The sequence below is a fragment of the Cinclus cinclus genome, chromosome Z (assembly GCF_963662255.1).
Source record: "Cinclus cinclus chromosome Z, bCinCin1.1, whole genome shotgun sequence".
NCBI classification, from domain to species: domain Eukaryota; kingdom Metazoa; phylum Chordata; class Aves; order Passeriformes; family Cinclidae; genus Cinclus; species Cinclus cinclus.
In genome coordinates this window covers 4,226,659-4,243,470 of record NC_085084.1, presented here as the reverse complement: position 1 = coordinate 4,243,470, position 16,812 = coordinate 4,226,659, and the positions used below count along the sequence as shown (strand labels likewise).

The window sequence follows — 16,812 nt, the reverse complement described above, 5'->3', positions numbered from 1 at the left end:
GGCCCGGGCAGGGACCGAGAGAGCGAGCTCCGGCAAGTAACCGGGGACGGGGGACAAGAGACGGCAAGAAGTAAGAGGTGCAAAGAGATGGCAGTGAGAGGCGGGAGTTGATAAAAGGCGATAAGAGGCGATAAAAGGTGACAAAAAGTGATAAAAGGTGGCCGGAGGCGACAGGAGGCGAGCAGAGGTGACAGGTGCCACCCGCGCCGCTCCCGCTTAGAGCAGTAACAGGAATAACAACACCAGCGGCAGCCGCAGCCAATGGGAGGCCGCGGCGCGCACGAGGCGACTCCCCCAGCCAATGGGAGGTCGCAGTGGGCGCGAGGGCCAAAGAGAGGCGCGCGAGGCGCTTGGGGGCGGAGCCGCAGACGAGGGGGCGGTTTCAGAGGCGGAAGGGGGCGTGTCCAGCAGGAAAAGGGCGTGTTCAGCAGAAAAAGGGCGTGGCCAGCGCTGCCCTCACGACGGGCGGGGCCGCGCCCTGTCAGTGCAGGGGACACTCGGTCCCTCCCGTGTCTCCTGCAGCGCGACAAACTTGTGCCCTAATGCCACCCTCACAACCCCGACTGCCACATGCAGCCACAAGAACGCAAGCTTGAAATCTTGGACCTTCTTAATAGCGGACTTTCTTTTTTTAAAGGCGGCTGTGAATGGCCTGCTCTGTGTACCAGCCAGAAAACTCTTATTTCTGTATTAAACGTAACCAAAATCAGTTAATTGTGCTTAAAGCTGCTTGATTCCTTTGCTCTTGCAAGCACGCCCTTGAGTCCCTAGTGTTTATTTCCCCTGTGCTTCCAGCCTGCCTCAGTTTCCTCATGGATGCGCCAGAAGTGTTGGAATTTTAAGAGAGCTAAGTAGAGACCTGGGTGGGGGGGGGGGGGGGGGGGGCGGAAATCACAGTCTGGAACTAATCTCGCTTTTCTCCCACTTGGAGATCAAGCGTGCCGAAGGAGCCCAGCCCCACGGGTGTTTGGAGTCCAAACTTCACGGGTGTTTGGAAGGCGCTGTTCCACTGCTGAGAGCCAGCAGCTCTGACACAGCCCTGCAAAAAGCACCAGTTCCTCCTGCTAACAGCAAATTCTATGTATTTTTACGTGTGTATATATATATATATATATATATATATATATACACACATTTATATATAGAACAGGAATTCTGAGAAAGCTCTGTGCCACTCTAGTGACATTTTATGCTGTTCAAGTATTGTCAACTGCTGCCTTAAAACATTTGAAGAGCTGAAAGGGGATTTGACACAGAATGAAGTTGCAGATGATTTTAGCAAAGATCCTCAGTTTAGCCATTTTGTGGAGTCATTTCTTCTGCTCTTCTGAGTGGCGATTTGTATTGCTGTTTTCTGCTTTATCTGCTCAGTTTTGGGGCAGGTTAAGTGGCCTTCCTTGTATGCCACAGCCCCTTTATTGCTGACCCCCACAACCTTTTCTTTAATTGAGGGCACACACCTCTTGGCCCATGTGTGTGTGCAGATGCCCCTTCCAAGAGCTTGAAAATAGGATTATTGATGGGCAGCTTGGGAGGGAGCAGGACACGGGTGTGGGGACCAGGAGGCACAAACGGGGAGCCAGGAGGATTTGGGGGATATTTTTTGGGTTCTCTCGCGGGGCCAAACCAAAGCAAAGGCAAGGCCCAACACAAATATCCAGGCCACTGTCACCTGGCTGGGGAAGGGGGCGCATAGAAAAGCCCCTCTAGGGAGCGGATCAGGAATGTGGGAAGGTGGAGGGGAGGATGGAAGGATGACTGAAGCACTTGGCACTGGGTGGCCACTTGCCAGGGTCAGAATGGGGGACCCTTGTGTTAAGGACACCCACCCCTTCCAGACCCCACAGCCATGGGGATCCCACAGAGCTCTGTCCCCCAGAAAATTATTGCCACAGCCCTGGGGGTCCTGCAAAGACCAGAAGCACCCCCCTCTCATGAGGGTGACATGGCTTTGGGGGTCCCAGGCAGAGGGATGAGGTGTTACAGGCCTGGGGGTCCTGATGAGCACAGCCACACTCACAAGGGGCGTCAATACCTTGGGGATCCCATGGACAGGGGGGCTTAATGACTACAGGAGGGTTTCAGAACATGAGGGAATAATGCTCCTGAGTGTCTTGATGTACCCTAACCCCCAAATGGGGGCTGCCACACTTTCTGGGAGTCCTGCTGGGAGGAATGAGTGTCCCAGCTCAGAGGGGAATGCTGCAAAGTTCAGGAGACCTCCTGAGAAAAGAGAGTGTCCTGGCTGCGGGGGTCCCACAGCAGCCCCAAGTTTCCCAGGGGTCCTGCCAAGCTGTCCTGGTTTGAAGGACAGGTGTTTGCCAAGGAAAGCAGAAGCTTCCCCTTGGACTGAAAGAAAATGTGATTCTTCCGATTATTATAATTTTGGAATTAAGAGAGCTCTCCGGCAAAGATATGGGGGTAGGAATAACAGTTCTTTACTAGTATATTTAACAAGACTAACAAGAACAACAAGAGCTATGAAATTAGCCACAAACAGAACAGTAACACAGTCCCAGTGTTTTTTGGCTGCAGGCACCTTTTCCCTGAGCTGCAGTTCCCGGTGCTGGGGGCGGGCAGGTCCCGCAGAGCCGCAGGAGGGCTGGGGGTGATGGCAAAGCTGTCCCAGGGGGAGAGAGAGATGGAGAGAGAGAGCTCTCCGCTCACGGTGTCGGTCCCGGTGCTCGGTAGAGTGCTGGATGGTGGTAGTTCACAGCGAGAAGACAGCCGGGCAGGGTCCGATGGTGGTTTCCCGACGCAGGGATGGGACACCGGCGGCGATCGTCCTTCTCATCCGAACTCCATGGGGAAAATGGGCCGAGACCCAGCCTTCCGCTTCCTCTTCTGGCTGTTTGAATCTCGCGGGGTTTCACTCTTCCCTCCCGTCCCCTCCCCCTTGTCACCAGGGCCCAGTCAACAGGTATCTTAGCATGACAATGGGGAAAATTCCACAGAGGGAAAAAAAAGAAAGAACTAACCCTCAACATTATCCACCCCGAATTTTCCCCTACCATCATGCCAAATCAAATTAAAAATCTTCAAATTATAGACATCCATACAGTTACAGATACAGGCACAGTATTGTAGGTAATTCACCCTAAAACAAGGTCTCCTTGGGGGATGCATCTGGTCTTTCCATCCCTTTGCATGATCCACCAGGTACACCCTGGCCCTTGAGCAAAAACCACCCCCCGAATTGGATTGTCTTTGCTGGAGGCAGGGTTCACCCAAACAGTTTTTCCTAGCATACCTCTCATATGCACCACTGGAACCTTGTCCCCATCTGGTGTTCTCAAGGGCTCAGACTGGGCAGGGCCTGCTCGATTAGTGGAACCTCGGGTGTTCACTAACCATGTGGCCTTTGGTAGATTAATCTCCCAGTTTTTGAAAGTCCCCCCACCCAGTGCCTTCAAGGTGGTTTTAAGCAGCCCATTGCACCGTTCCACTTTCCCAGCCGCTGGTGCGTGATAAGGAATGTGGTACACCCACTCGATGCCGTGTTCTCTGGCCCAGGTGCTTATGAGGCTGTTCTTGAAATGAGTCCCATTGTCTGACTCAATTCTCTCAGGGGTACCATGTCTCCAAAGGACTTGTTTTTCCAGGCCCAGGATGGTGTTGCGGGCAGTGGCATGAGGCACAGGGTAGGTCTCCAACCATCCAGTGGTGGCTTCTACCATGGTCAGCACGTAGCGCTTGCCTTGGCGTGTCTGAGGCAGTGTGATGTAGTCAATCTGCCAGGCCTCCCCATACTTATATTTGGACCACCGCCCCCCATACCAGAGGGGCTTCACTCGCTTGGCTTGCTTGATGGCAGCACACGTCTCACAGTCATGGATAACCTGGGAAATACTGTCCATGGTGAGATCCACCCCTCGGTCTCGTGCCCACTTATAGGTAGCATCTCTGCCTTGGTGACCTGAGGCATCGTGGGCCCATCGAGCCAGGAACAACTCTCCCTTGTGTTGCCAGTCTAAGTCTATCTGTGACACCTCTATCCTTGCAGCCTGATCTACTTGCTCATTGTGTTGGTGCTCCTCATTAGCCCGACTCTTGGGGACATGGGCATCTACATGACGGACCTTTACGGGTAGCTTCTCTACCCGACTGGCAATGTCTTTCCACTCATCAGCAGCCCAGATTGGTTTTCCCCTACGTTGCCAGTTAGCTTTTTTCCATCTTTCCAGCCAGCCCCACAGAGCATTGGCTACCATCCATGAATCAGTGGAAAGGTAAAGCTTTGGCCACTTCTCTCTTTCAGCAATGTCCAGGGCCATCTGAACGGCTTTGAGTTCAGCAAGTTGACTTGATCCACCTTCTCCTTCAGTAGCTTGTGCAACCTGTCGTGTGGGGCTCCATACGGCTGCTTTCCACTTCCGGTTCATCCCCACGATGCGACAGGAACCGTCAGTGAAAAGAGCGTAGCGAGTTTCATCTGCTGCCAGTTGGTTGTATGGCGGGGCTTCATCAGCCCGGGTCACTTGTTCTTGCTCCTCTTCATCGGCAAGACCAAAATTTTCACCTTCTGGCCAGTTTGTAATTATTTCCAAAATCCCAGGGCGATTTGGGTTTCCGATACGGGCGCGCTGTGTGATGAGGGCAATCCACTTGCTCCATGTGGCATCGGTGGCGTGGTGGGTAGAGGGGACCTTCCCTTTAAACATCCACCCCAGCACTGGTAGTCGGGGTGCCAGGAGGAGCTGTGCTTCTGTGCCAATCACTTCTGAGGCAGCTTGAACTCCTTCATAAGCAGCCAAGATCTCCTTCTCTGTTGGGGTGTAGTTGGCTTCAGACCCTCTGTAACTTCGGCTCCAGAATCCCAGAGGTCGGCCTCGGGTCTCACCAGGTACCTTCTGCCAAAGGCTCCAGGACAAGCCCTTGTTCCCAGCTGCAGAGTACAGCACATTCTTCACCTCTGGTCCCGTCCTGACTGGGCCGAGGGCTACAGCATGAGCCATCTCCTGCTTGATCTGGGCAAAGGCTTGCTGCTGCTCAGGGCCCCAGTGGAATTCGTTCTTCTTCCGGGTGACCAGGTAGAGAGGGCTGACGATCTGGCTGTACTCAGGAATGTGCATTCTCCAAAAGCCTATGGCACCTAGGAAAGCTTGTGTTTCCTTCTTGTTGGTTGGTGGAGACATCGCGGTGATCTTATTGATGACCTCAGTGGGGATTTGGCGCCGCCCGTCTTGCCACTTTACTCCCAGGACCTGGATCTCTCGGGCAGGACCTTTGACTTTGCTCCTCTTGATGGCAAAACCGGCTCCCAGCAGAATCTGGATGATCTTTTCTCCTTTCTCAAATACTTCCATTGCCGTGTTCCCCCACACAATGATGTCATCAATGTATTGCAGATGTTCTGGAGCTTCACCCTTTTCCAGTGCAGCCTGGATCAGTCCATGGCAGATGGTGGGGCTGTGTTTCCACCCCCGGGGCAGTCGGTTCCAGGTGCACTGCACGCCCCTCCAGGTGAAAGCAAACTGAGGCCTGCACTCTGCTGCCAGAGGAATGGAGAAAAATGCATTGGCAATGTCAATGGTGGCGTACCACTTTGCTGCCTTGGACTCCAGCTCGTACTGGAGTTCCAGCATGTCCGGCACGGCAGCGCTCAGCGGTGGAGTCACTTCATTCAATGCATGGTAGTCCACAGTCAATCTCCATTCTCCATCAGACTTGCGCACAGGCCAGATGGGGCTGTTGAAGGGTGAGTGGGTTCTGCTGACCACCCCTTGGCCCTCCAGCTCACGGATCATCTTGTGGATGGGGATCACGGCATCTCGATTTGTCCTGTACTGCCGGTGGTGCACTGTGGAGGTGGCAATTGGCACTTGCTGCTCCTTCACCTTCAGGAGTCCCACTACAGATGGGTTCTCTGACAGTCCAAGCAAGGTGTTCAATTGCTTAATGTTTTCTGCCTCTACAGCAGCTATTCCAAAAGCCCACCTGAGCCCTTTTGGGTCTTTGTAATAGCCATTCCTCAGGAAGTCTATGCCTAGAATACACGGTGCCTCTGGGCCAGTCACAATTGGATGCTTCTGCCACTCTTTCCCAGTCAGGCTCACCTCAGCCTCCAGCAAAGTCAATTCCTGTGATCCCCCTGTCACCCCAGCAATAGAAACAGGCTCTTCCCCAACATGTTCTGATGGTATTAGGGTGACCTGTGAACCAGTGTCAACTAATGCCCTATGTTTTTGTGGCTCTGATGTGCCAGGCCATGGGATCCACACCGTCCAAAAGACCCGGTTTTCCCGTGCCTCTCCCTGGCTAGAGGCAGGGCCCCTCTAGCACTGGTTATTATTTCCTTCCTGGGCATACATGTTGGAGGTTCCCTCAAGGGGATCTGACAAATCATCCTCCCTTTTGTAATACCCTGCATCTTGGTTATGGGAAGTTGAGGCTACCTTCACTTTAGTGGAGCTCCTTTGGTTAGTGTTTCCCTCCTTGAGTTGACGCACCCGTGCTGCCAGGGCAGAAGTGGGTTTCCCATCCCACCTCCTCATGTCTTCCCCATGGTCACGCAGAAAGAACCACAGGTCCGCTCGTGGGGTGTATCCTCTCTCCCTAGCTGGGGGACGTTGGGCTTTAACTCTGGGATCTGTGACTCGCACTGGTGCTGCATTGACCTTCCTCATCTCCTCCCTCACCCCTCTTATCTCCTCCTTGAACTCCTCTCTGAGTTCCCTAATCACGGCAGAGACCTGAGCCTGCATTGGGCCATTCATTATACTCTCAAAATTTCTGAGCTTATCGGCAACAGAACCCACTGTCTCGTGGTTGGTGTCAGCATTAATGGCTGCAATGAATGTGGTGTATTGAGATGGCCCCAGGTGTGCCAGATTCCACAACATCTGCCCTGTGCACCTGACCTTGTCGGGGTCATTGTCATGTTGTCCACCCCTCCCAAAGAGTACTTCCAGTATTGCTACTTCTCTCAGCTGTTGGATCCCCTCCTCAGCGGTTTTCCAGCGCATTCTATGGTGGTGCTCCTGCATTCTCTCTCTATGGACAAACCTCTCTCTTACACTCATTAAAAGCCGCTCCCAGAGGGAAAGGGGGCCTCGTTCCCTTACGAATATGTGATCCACACCTGAGTCCTGGGTTAGGGGTCCCAAATTCCTTGCCTCAGTACCATCCAGCTGCACACCTGTACCCATAAGGTCCCAGACCCGCAGTAACCACGTTGTAAAAGCCTCACGGCCCCTTCGTACAACATCTTTACGCAGAGTACGGAGACTCTCGTATGACAGGGACTCTGTGACGATCTCAACCTCTGGCTCCCCTGCTGGTTGTGAGGGCCCTGCTTTCTGATCATTATTATCTAGGTGCTTTGTTTTCACCTTAGACTTTCTAGTTTCCACGGGGGCAACTGCTGCTGGCTGTGAGTGCCCTTGCAGTTCAGCTGGAGCCTGGAGAGATGTAACATTTGTGGGTTCCACTGCTGCACCATCAGGTTCTCCCTCTTTAAGGCAGAGGGAGAGTTTCTCAAGAGCTGGGGAAAGGTACTCCTTCAGCATTTGGCCCATCTCCTTCACTAGAAACCCCACCCACTCTGGATGGTTCCTTTCTGAGGTGAGCTCTGGGGCAGAATCAGGCTCAGGGGCAACATCCTTAACCTCTGGGGCAGAATCTTTAGTCTCTGGGGCAGAATCCTTAGTCTCTGGGGCAGGGGCAGGGTCAGGCTCTGGGGCAGAGTCCTTAGTCTCTGGGGCAGAGCCAGGCTCTGGGGCAGGGCCAGGCTCTGGGGCAGGATCCCTATTCCTTGGGGGACGTATCAGGGTTGTCATCCAAGTCAATCTCCCCTCATCTCGGAATGTTAAATAGAACAGGTTTACAAGGCCTATTAGCAATGTCAGCCACTGTATGATATCATTACTGCTTAGAAGAGATTTGAACCCCTCAAAAGCTGGTGGAGCAGACCCAAAAAACTGTGTAAGGGGTTGGGACAAAATTTTCCCTGGTGTCATATCCTCACAGTATGTACCATTATTAAAGTAGCCCCAAAAACATACAGTTAGAGTGTGATAGCTCCGAATCCATGTGCCCACCTTCCAGAGGAAGTTAAAAATCCATGAATTTCTCACGTTATCAGCCCACAAAAGGAACTGGATAATAGTTACAGCAGCCTGAGTTATAGGACCCATGTTCAAGTAAGGGATTGCAAATGGGAGAGATAAAGCTGTGGCCACATGGAGCCCAAACCACGGTAAGCTGGACAACATGATGCCACCTAACACAAAACTGAGGTAACTCAAGAACTGTTATTCCTTTTTCACCCTTTTCTCTCAATGCCCTCGGGCCCCACGTTGGGTGGCCAAAATCTGTCCTGGTTTGAAGGACAGGTGTTTGCCAAGGAAAGCAGAAGCTTCCCCTTGGACTGAAATAAAATGTGATTCTTCCGATTATTATAATTTTGGAATTAAGAGAGCTCTCAGGCAAAGACATGGGGGTAGGAATAACAGTTCTTTACTAGTATATTTAACAAGACAAACAAGAACAACAAGAGCTATGAAATTACCCACAAACAGAACAGTAACTCAGTCCCAGTGTTTTTTGGCTGCAGGCACCTTTTCCCTGAGCTGCAGTTCCCAGTGCTGGGGGCGGGCAGGTCCCGCAGAGCCGCAGGAGGGCTGGGGGTGATGGCAGAGCTGTCCCAGGGGGAGAGAGAGATGGAGAGAGAGAGCTCTCTGCTCACGGTGTCGGTCCCGGTGCTCAGTAGAGTGCTGGATGGTGGTAGTTCACAGCGAGAAGACAGCCGGGCAGGGTCCGATGGTGGTTTCCCGACGCAGGGATGGGACGCCGGCGGCGATCGTCCTTCTCGTCCGAACTCCCCGGGGGAAATGGGCCGAGACCCAGCCTTCCGCTTCCTCTTCTGGCTGTTTGAATCTCGCGGGGTTTCACTCTTCCCTCCCGTCCCCTCCCCCTTGTCACCAGGGCCCAGTCAACAGGTATCTTAGCATGACAATGGGGGAAATTCCACAGAGGGAAAAAAAAGAAAGAACTAACCCTCAACACAAGCCCAGCATGTCCAGGAAAGAGGGTCCCATGCGGGTCCAGGGCCATACTGCTGCCGCCCCACCCTGCAGGAGCAGCAGCCAAGGGGCCAACACTTGCCCCTTCCCCACCCACCTTGTCTGTGGGGAAGCCACCACAGCCCAGGGAAACCCTATCCCTGTCCTCTGCCAGCAGCTGTCCCTGTCCCCAGAGCCCCAGAGTCCTCCATCCCAGCCTGCCCGTCCCCCCACCCCTCCGTTCCTATTGCAGAGCCCTGGAGTGGGCAGGGACAGCTCAGGAGCCAGGTTTGTTCTCCTACAATAGGAGTTTATTAACAGACATTGTAATTAACAAACCATCCTAGCAACAGACAAACACAAAAATATTAATAACAATAAAGTATTTACAATAAACAAAAAATATGGAAGACCATAAATAAAAAATACTTATAGCAAAAAACAAAACAAAACCATTTGTAACAATAAACAAACGCAAAACCAATCTTAACTCTAAATACCTTCCCAAACACATCCTAACAAACAAGAGCAAGCCGAGGCGCATCCCTGGCCAAGGGAACTCTTCCTACAGTTGTTCCCCGGTGGGATGCATGGATGGATGGATGGATGGATGGATGGATGGATGGATGGATGGATGGTCACAGGTCCCGCCCGCGGACCAAGAGCTCCCGCCGGCCGCGCCGGCTCTGCCCGCGGAATTTGCGCAGCTCCTCCTTGAACGCCGGGTGCGCCATGGGCCGATAGTCCCGGGGCTCGCAGTGGCTCTGCAACGCACGGCTCCGTCAGCCCCATTGCAGGGAAGGGGCTCAGAGCCAGAACTGCCCCTCCCCACTGCCGTGCGCCCCCCTCAGCTCCTGCCAGCGAGGGGACACCGGGAGGGGACTCACCGGGAACTGGAAGAAGAACTCGCGGTACCCCCCGTTCAAGACGTAGAGCTCAGGGTACTGCAGCTGCGGGTACTCGTGGCAGGACTGATCCCTCTCCCGCAGGAACTTGCACCTGTGACTCAGGGAAAGGCCACGGGATCAGCCCCGTGCGGGGATCCAGGCGTGCCTGGGGGACGGGCAGACCCCAAAGTGCCCTCCCCCCACCGAGGCATCGCTCACATTTTGGGGCCCCTTTCAACAGAGAACTCGCAGTGGAAGATGACGATCACCCTCTTGCTGCTGTCCAGCGCCACACTGGGCTGCTCCAGCAGGAATTCCTCCACATCCCGCTGCAGCGGCAGGTTGACAGCACCCTGGGGACGGACACACGAGGCACCTTTCTCCACTCTGCCTCCCATTTCATTTTCTGCAGGGACCCACGGACGCTGCCCCACAGCCTCCCCCACTGTCATGCTCCTCTTTCCAGCTGGGAATCAACCTTTTAGGGAGTGTCTTGACACTCCCCTTGGGGCTGCTCTGTCCCTCTGGGCAGCTCTGTACCCTTCCTGAGGGGCTGCTCAAGCTCTCTGGAGGCTCAGAGTACCTCTGGTGAGGCTGCTTTACTCCTCTCTGGGAGCTCTATATCTTTGCTTCATCTCTCAGAGGGTACTCAACAAATCCCGGGCGATCCTGAACCCCTTGCTGGCGTTATGCTCAACCCCTCGTGGCGGTTCCTCCCGTTCCTCCCAGTCCCAGGAGCACAGAGGGCGGGGGGAGCGTGGAGTTCTGACCGTGATGTGGCCCCCCTCGTATTCGTAGGGGTACCGGCAGTCCACCACGATGCTGCTCTCGAGGAAGCTGCTGAAGTGCCCCGTCAGCACTGCCACCAGCTGCGGGGGGAACAAGTCACCAAGGGGGGACACACGGGGGCAGGTGGGGGGTGGAATAGGCAGGCAGCCCCTTGGGGGGCCTGGCAAAGGGTCACTGTCCCCTTACCGTGCCAGGGGAGATGTACTTCAGGCTTGGGTCCTTCCCTTCCACCGTCGGCAGGAGGTGAGGCTGGAGGAGAGAGGATGCGGGGTCATCCCTGTCCTAGGGACACGTCCTGGGGGTGGCACCTGTCCCCCCAGCCCAGGAGCTCCCAGTGGTCAGTTCTGCACCCACAGGAGGGGAAAGGGCAGATACATGTGGCCGTGGCATTGGCATGGACCCAGAGGAGCAGTGATGGGGCTCTTTATCCAGTGCAGGGACTGCATGCTGGGCAGTCACAGCCCTGTGTCCCCAGCCAAGGGCCACCAGCTGGCTTTGGGCTCTTGCAGGGCTCCAGTGATGGTCCCTGTTCCCAATAATGCAGCCCTGCCCCATCCTCGTGGCTCTACCATGGAGAAGTCCCCAATGAGCTCCTGCTCATCGCTGGCCAGCACTTTCTCCATCTCCTCAAGCTGGGCGGATCTGGAAGGCTCCAGCCCCACTCCCTGTGGAGACACACACAGCCCCAGATGACATCAGAGGCTCTGGAACAGCAGGGACGTGGCCCAGTGCTGCTGGACAGGCTGGTCCCACTCCTCCCCTTCCCCATCACCCACCAACTGCACCGACGCCTCCTGGTCAGGACTGCCAGACACCCTCTTCTGCTTCTTAGCCTTGACAGGGGTGCCCCTGTGCGAGGGCTGTCCCCGCTTCAGGACGGGCCTGGGGACACTGCCGGGCAGCCAGGACGAGCGGAAGAGCTGCCGGCACTGGCTGCGCTTCCCCGCACGCTGTGGGGAGAGCCCGTGCTGCTGCCTGGGGTGTTGGGAGCCCCCAGCAGCAGGGCTGGTGCTGCTCACCAACCAGCCCCCACCTCAGGGACCTTGGGCCCCTTTGGAGACCCCGAGAGGGGACTGTGGGGCTCCATCCTATGCCAAAGGCTGCCACATACCAGCTTTGCCTCCTCCTTCTTCATCACTGGCGTGGTCAGCCCGTTCTCCATCCCCTGGCACATGGTGGCATCGCTCTGCCAGAGCACCAGCTGGGGGGACTTGGGGCAGAAGCAGAGGAGATGGTGAAGGGGACAAGTCCTGTCAGCAGCTGTCCACCCCCAGGCAGGGATGGATCCCGTACCCAAGCTCCATCCACCTCCCAGTGCATTCCAGGCTTGCAGTCAGGGTGTCCCAATGACCTCCCAGCCCGCCCATCTCCCACATCCGCAGGCCCCCACCCATGGGGAGGTTGTGGCAGCAGCTCCAACGCGTCCAGCCGCAGGATCAGCCATTCTTGGTGCCCTCCCGAGCCCTCCAGTCTCTCACCAGCAGTTCTGGTGTGCGGGAAGGGCTCTTGGCAAGAAGGTTGCTCCTGGCAGCCCCATGGCCGGTGGGCAGCCGGTCCCGCTGGCCCGGCCTCTGCAGCTTTTTGGGGCCAAAGCCCTCCTGCAGCGGGGGAAGACACGGGATCAGCACCCCTCTGCCCCCTCCCTGACCCCCAGGTCCCGCTGCCCCCTCATCCTCGGGCTCCGTCTGGCGCTGCTGCACTCTGTCCCTGCGCACCTGGAGCTGGGAGATGTCCTTCAGGACCGGTCTGGCTTCCAGCTGACACTTCTGTGGGACAGCCAGGGGGTGAGAGGTGCTGCACAGGTGCGGGATCCCTGCCCCCGCTGCTGGCTCCATCTTCCTCGTCCCTGCTCGTCCGGGGACTCGGCAGGATCCTGCACAGCCTCCAGCACCTACCGGCAAGGAGTGCATCCTCTGGCCAAGGAGCTTCCTGCTGCAAGAGGAGGGAAAGGAAAGGAAAGGGTGGAATGAAAGCGCTGTGTCCCACCCCTCTGCCACTGTCACCTCTGTCCTCTACGTCCTCAGGGTGGGGTAACAGCTCCCCGGGGCAGCCACAGCTCCCCAAAGGAACCTGGGGCAGGTACTGAACGAACACCAATGGCCTGAGTGGGTGGGACCCCAGCAGGGGCACGGGGACAGCCTGGCTCTTGGGTCTGGGACAGGGACAGCCTGAGCACGGGGACAGCCTAGCATTCGTGTCCTGCCGCAAGGACACAGCCCCTCCACTTACTCTTTGAGACGTCTCCCAGAGTTCGGCATCATTTTCTGGAAGCTGTGGGGAGAGCAGAGATGAGCTTTATGGGGGGATGGCATCCGCATCCCTGCCCAAGCAGCCCAGGTTGTCACCTCCCAGACACAGACTGGGGGACACAGCCGGGCTTAGACCGAGCCCTGCTGCTCGGGAGAGGCAGGGCCAGGGCCAGGGCCAGGGCCAGGAGGTGTCCCCGGGGGGACACGGGGATGGGGCCACTCACTTTTCCCTCACGGCTGCGGAGCTCTGCTGTGTGGGGGAGTCCGGTGCCAGTGCTGCGGGAACAAGGGACAGGGATAGCCGCGGTGTGGGGATCGGGGAGCTGGCCGCAGCCCAGGACACCGGGCAGGATGGGTCCGTGCAGGGAGGCCCCCAGCAGGCGGGTGGCAGCGCCGTCGGGAGCAGCGGTCCCGCATGGAATGCTGCGCGTCACCCCGAGCAGGGTCCCCAGCGGAGCGGCTCCTGGCCGAGCCCCAGGGACCGCAGGCACGGGCTCCTGCCCATCACTCCCCAAAAAGCCTCGAGCCCCTCGGACCCCCCTCCCACACCTTCGGCACGACCCCAGAGCCAGCAGCGGTTGGGGACGGCTGTGGGGCGGAGCAGCCGCAGTCCCTCACCTGTATCCGTGGGCTGCGAGGACACCGAGTCCCCGGGGCAGTCCGAGGCCAGCGGCTCCGGGGACAGCGTGTGCCACAGCCGCGGGAGGGGCAGCGCCCCGCGTCCCCTCTGAGGGGTGTCCTGGTACCTGCGGGCGGACAAGTGTCGGTGACACGGGGCAGTGTCCGTGGCCCGGGTGCCCCTTCTTGGCCCGGCGAGGCGGGGGCAGGAGCTGAAGAAGGGATCCCAAAAAGCGTCCTTTGGCACGAGCCCCGGACAAAGGCACCCCGGCCACCCCCGTCACCTGTCCGGGACCGCCGGGTCAGCCCTATCCAGTGACAGCGGCGTGAGCGCGGCTGTGCCCGGGGAGGGCAGAGGGGAGATGGCCGCCAGCCCGCGGCCACCGCGCAGTGACATGGCCCGGGCAGGGACCGAGAGAGCGAGCTCCGGCAAGTAACCGGGGACGGGGGACAAGAGACGGCAAGAAGTAAGAGGTGCAAAGAGATGGCAGTGAGAGGCGGGAGTTGATAAAAGGAGATAAGAGGCGATAAAAGGTGACAAAAAGTGATAAAAGGTGGCCGGAGGCGACAGGAGGCGAGCAGAGGTGACAGGTGCCACCCGCGCCGCTCCCGCTTAGAGCAGTAACAGGAATAACAACACCAGCGGCAGCCGCAGCCAATGGGAGGCCGCGGCGCGCACGAGGCGACTCCCCCAGCCAATGGGAGGTCGCAGTGAGCGCGAGGGCCAAAGAGAGGCGCGCGAGGCGCTTGGGGGCGGAGCCGCAGACGAGGGGGCGGTTTCAGAGGCGGAAGGGGGCGTGTCCAGCAGAAAAAGGGCGTGTCCAGCGCTGCCCTCACGACGGGCGGGGCCGCGCCCTGTCAGTGCAGGGGACACTCGGTCCTCCCGTGTCTCCTGCAGCGCGACAAACTTGTGCCCTAATGCCACCCTCACAACCCCGACTGCCACATGCAGCCACAAGAACGCAAGCTTGAAATCTTGGACCTTCTTAATAGCGGACTTTCTTTTTTTAAAGGCGGCTGTGAATGGCCTGCTCTGTGTACCAGCCAGAAAACTCTTATTTCTGTATTAAACGTAACCAAAATCAGTTAATTGTGCTTCAAGCTGCTTGATTCCTTTGCTCTTGCAAGCACGCCCTTGAGTCCCTAGTGTTTATTTCCCCTGTGCTTCCAGCCTGCCTCAGTTTCCTCATGGATGCGCCAGAAGTGTTGGAATTTTAAGAGAGCTAAGTAGAGACCTGGGGGGGGGGGGGGGGGGGGCGGAAATCACAGTCTGGAACTAATCTCGCTTTTCTCCCACTTGGAGATCAAACGTGCCGAAGGAGCCCAGCCCCACGGGTGTTTGGAGTCCAAACTTCACGGGTGTTTGGAAGGCGCTGTTCCACTGCTGAGAGCCAGCGGCTCTGACACAGCCCTGCAAAAAGCACCAGTTCCTCCTGCTAACAGCAAATTCTATGTATTTTTATCTGTGTGTATATATGTAGATACACAGACATTTATATATAGAACAGGAATTCTGAGAAAGCTCTGTGCCACTCTAGTGACATTTTATGCTGTTCAAGTATTGTCAACTGCTGCCTTAAAACATTTGAAGAGCTGAAAGGGGATTTGACACAGAATGAAGTTGCAGATGATTTTAGCAAAGATCCTCAGTTTAGCCATTTTGTGGAGTCATTTCTTCTGCTCTTCTGAGTGGCGATTTGCATTGCTGTTTTCTGCTTTATCTGCTCAGTTTTGGGGCAGGTTAAGTGGCCTTCCTTGTATGCCACAGCCCCTTTATTGCTGACCCCCACAACCTTTTCTTTAATTGAGGGCACACCTCTTGGCCCATGTGTGTGTGCAGATGCCCCTTCCAACAGCTTGAAAATAGGATTATTGATGGGCAGCTTGGGAGGGAGCAGGACACGGGTGTGGGGACCAGGAGGCACAAATGGGGAGCCAGGAGGATTTGGGGGATATTTTTTGGGTTCTCTCGCGGGGCCAAACCAAAGCAAAGGCAAGGCCCAACACAAATATCCAGGCCACTGTCACCTGGCTGGGGAAGGGGGCGCATAGAAAAGCCCCTCTAGGGAGCGGATCAGGAATGTGGGAAGGTGGAGGGGAGGATGGAAGGATGACTGAAGCACTTGGCACTGGGTGGCCACTTGCCAGGGTCAGAATGGGGGACCCTTGTGTTAAGGACACCCACCCCTTCCAGACCCCACAGCCATGGGGATCCCACAGAGCTCTGTCCCCCAGAAAATTATTGCCACAGCCCTGGGGGTCCTGCAAAGACCAGAAGCGCCCCCCTCTCATGAGGGTGACATGGCTTTGGGGGTCCCAGGCAGAGGGATGAGGTGTTACTGGCCTGGGGGTCCTGATGAGCACAGCCACACTCACAAGGGGCGTCAATACCTTGGGGATCCCATGGACAGGGGGCTTAATCACTACAGGAGGGTCTCAGAACATGAGGGATTAATGCTCCTGAGTGTCTTGATGAACCCTAACCCCCAAATGGGGGCTGCCACACTTTCTGGGAGTCCTGCTGGGAGGAATGAGTGTCCCAGCTCAGAGGGGAATGCTGCAAAGTTCAGGAGACCTCCTGAGAAAAGAGAGTGTCCTGGCTGCGGGGGTCCCACAGCAGCCCCAAGTTTCCCAGGGGTCCTGCCAAGCCCAGCATGTCCAGGAAAGAGGGTCCCATGCGGGTCCAGGGCCATACTGCTGCCGCCCCACCCTGCAGGAGCAGCAGCCAAGGGGCCAACACTTGCCCCTTCCCCACCCACCTTGTCTGTGGGGAAGCCACCACAGCCCAGGGAAACCCTATCCCTGTCCTCTGCCAGCAGCTGTCCCTGTCCCCAGAGCCCCAGAGTCCTCCATCCCAGCCTGCCCGTCCCCCCACCCCTCCGTTCCTATTGCAGAGCCCTGGAGTGGGCAGGGACAGCTCAGGAGCCAGGTTTGTTCTCCTACAATAGGACTTTATTAACAGACATTGTAATTAACAAACCATCCTAGCAACAGACAAACACAAAAATATTAATAACAATAAAGAATTTACAATAAACAAAAAATATGGAAGACCATAAATAAAAAATACTTATAGCTAAAAACAAAACAAAACCATTTGTAACAATAAACAAACGCAAAACCAATCTTAACTCTAAATACCTTCCCAAACACATCCTAACAAACAAGAGCAAGCCGAGGCGCATCCCTGGCCAAGGGAACTCTTCCTACAGTTGTTCCCTGGTGGGATGCATGGATGGATGGATGGATGGATGGATGGATGGATGG

The 16,812-nt window shown here is 56.3% G+C and overlaps 1 pseudogene; it reads right to left on the bottom strand.

Annotated features, from left to right (window-relative positions):
• Positions 1–9,640: 9,640 nt before the first annotated feature.
• On the bottom strand, positions 9,641–13,942 carry LOC134056796 (M-phase inducer phosphatase 2-like; annotated as a pseudogene).
• Positions 13,943–16,812: the final 2,870 nt, after the last annotated feature.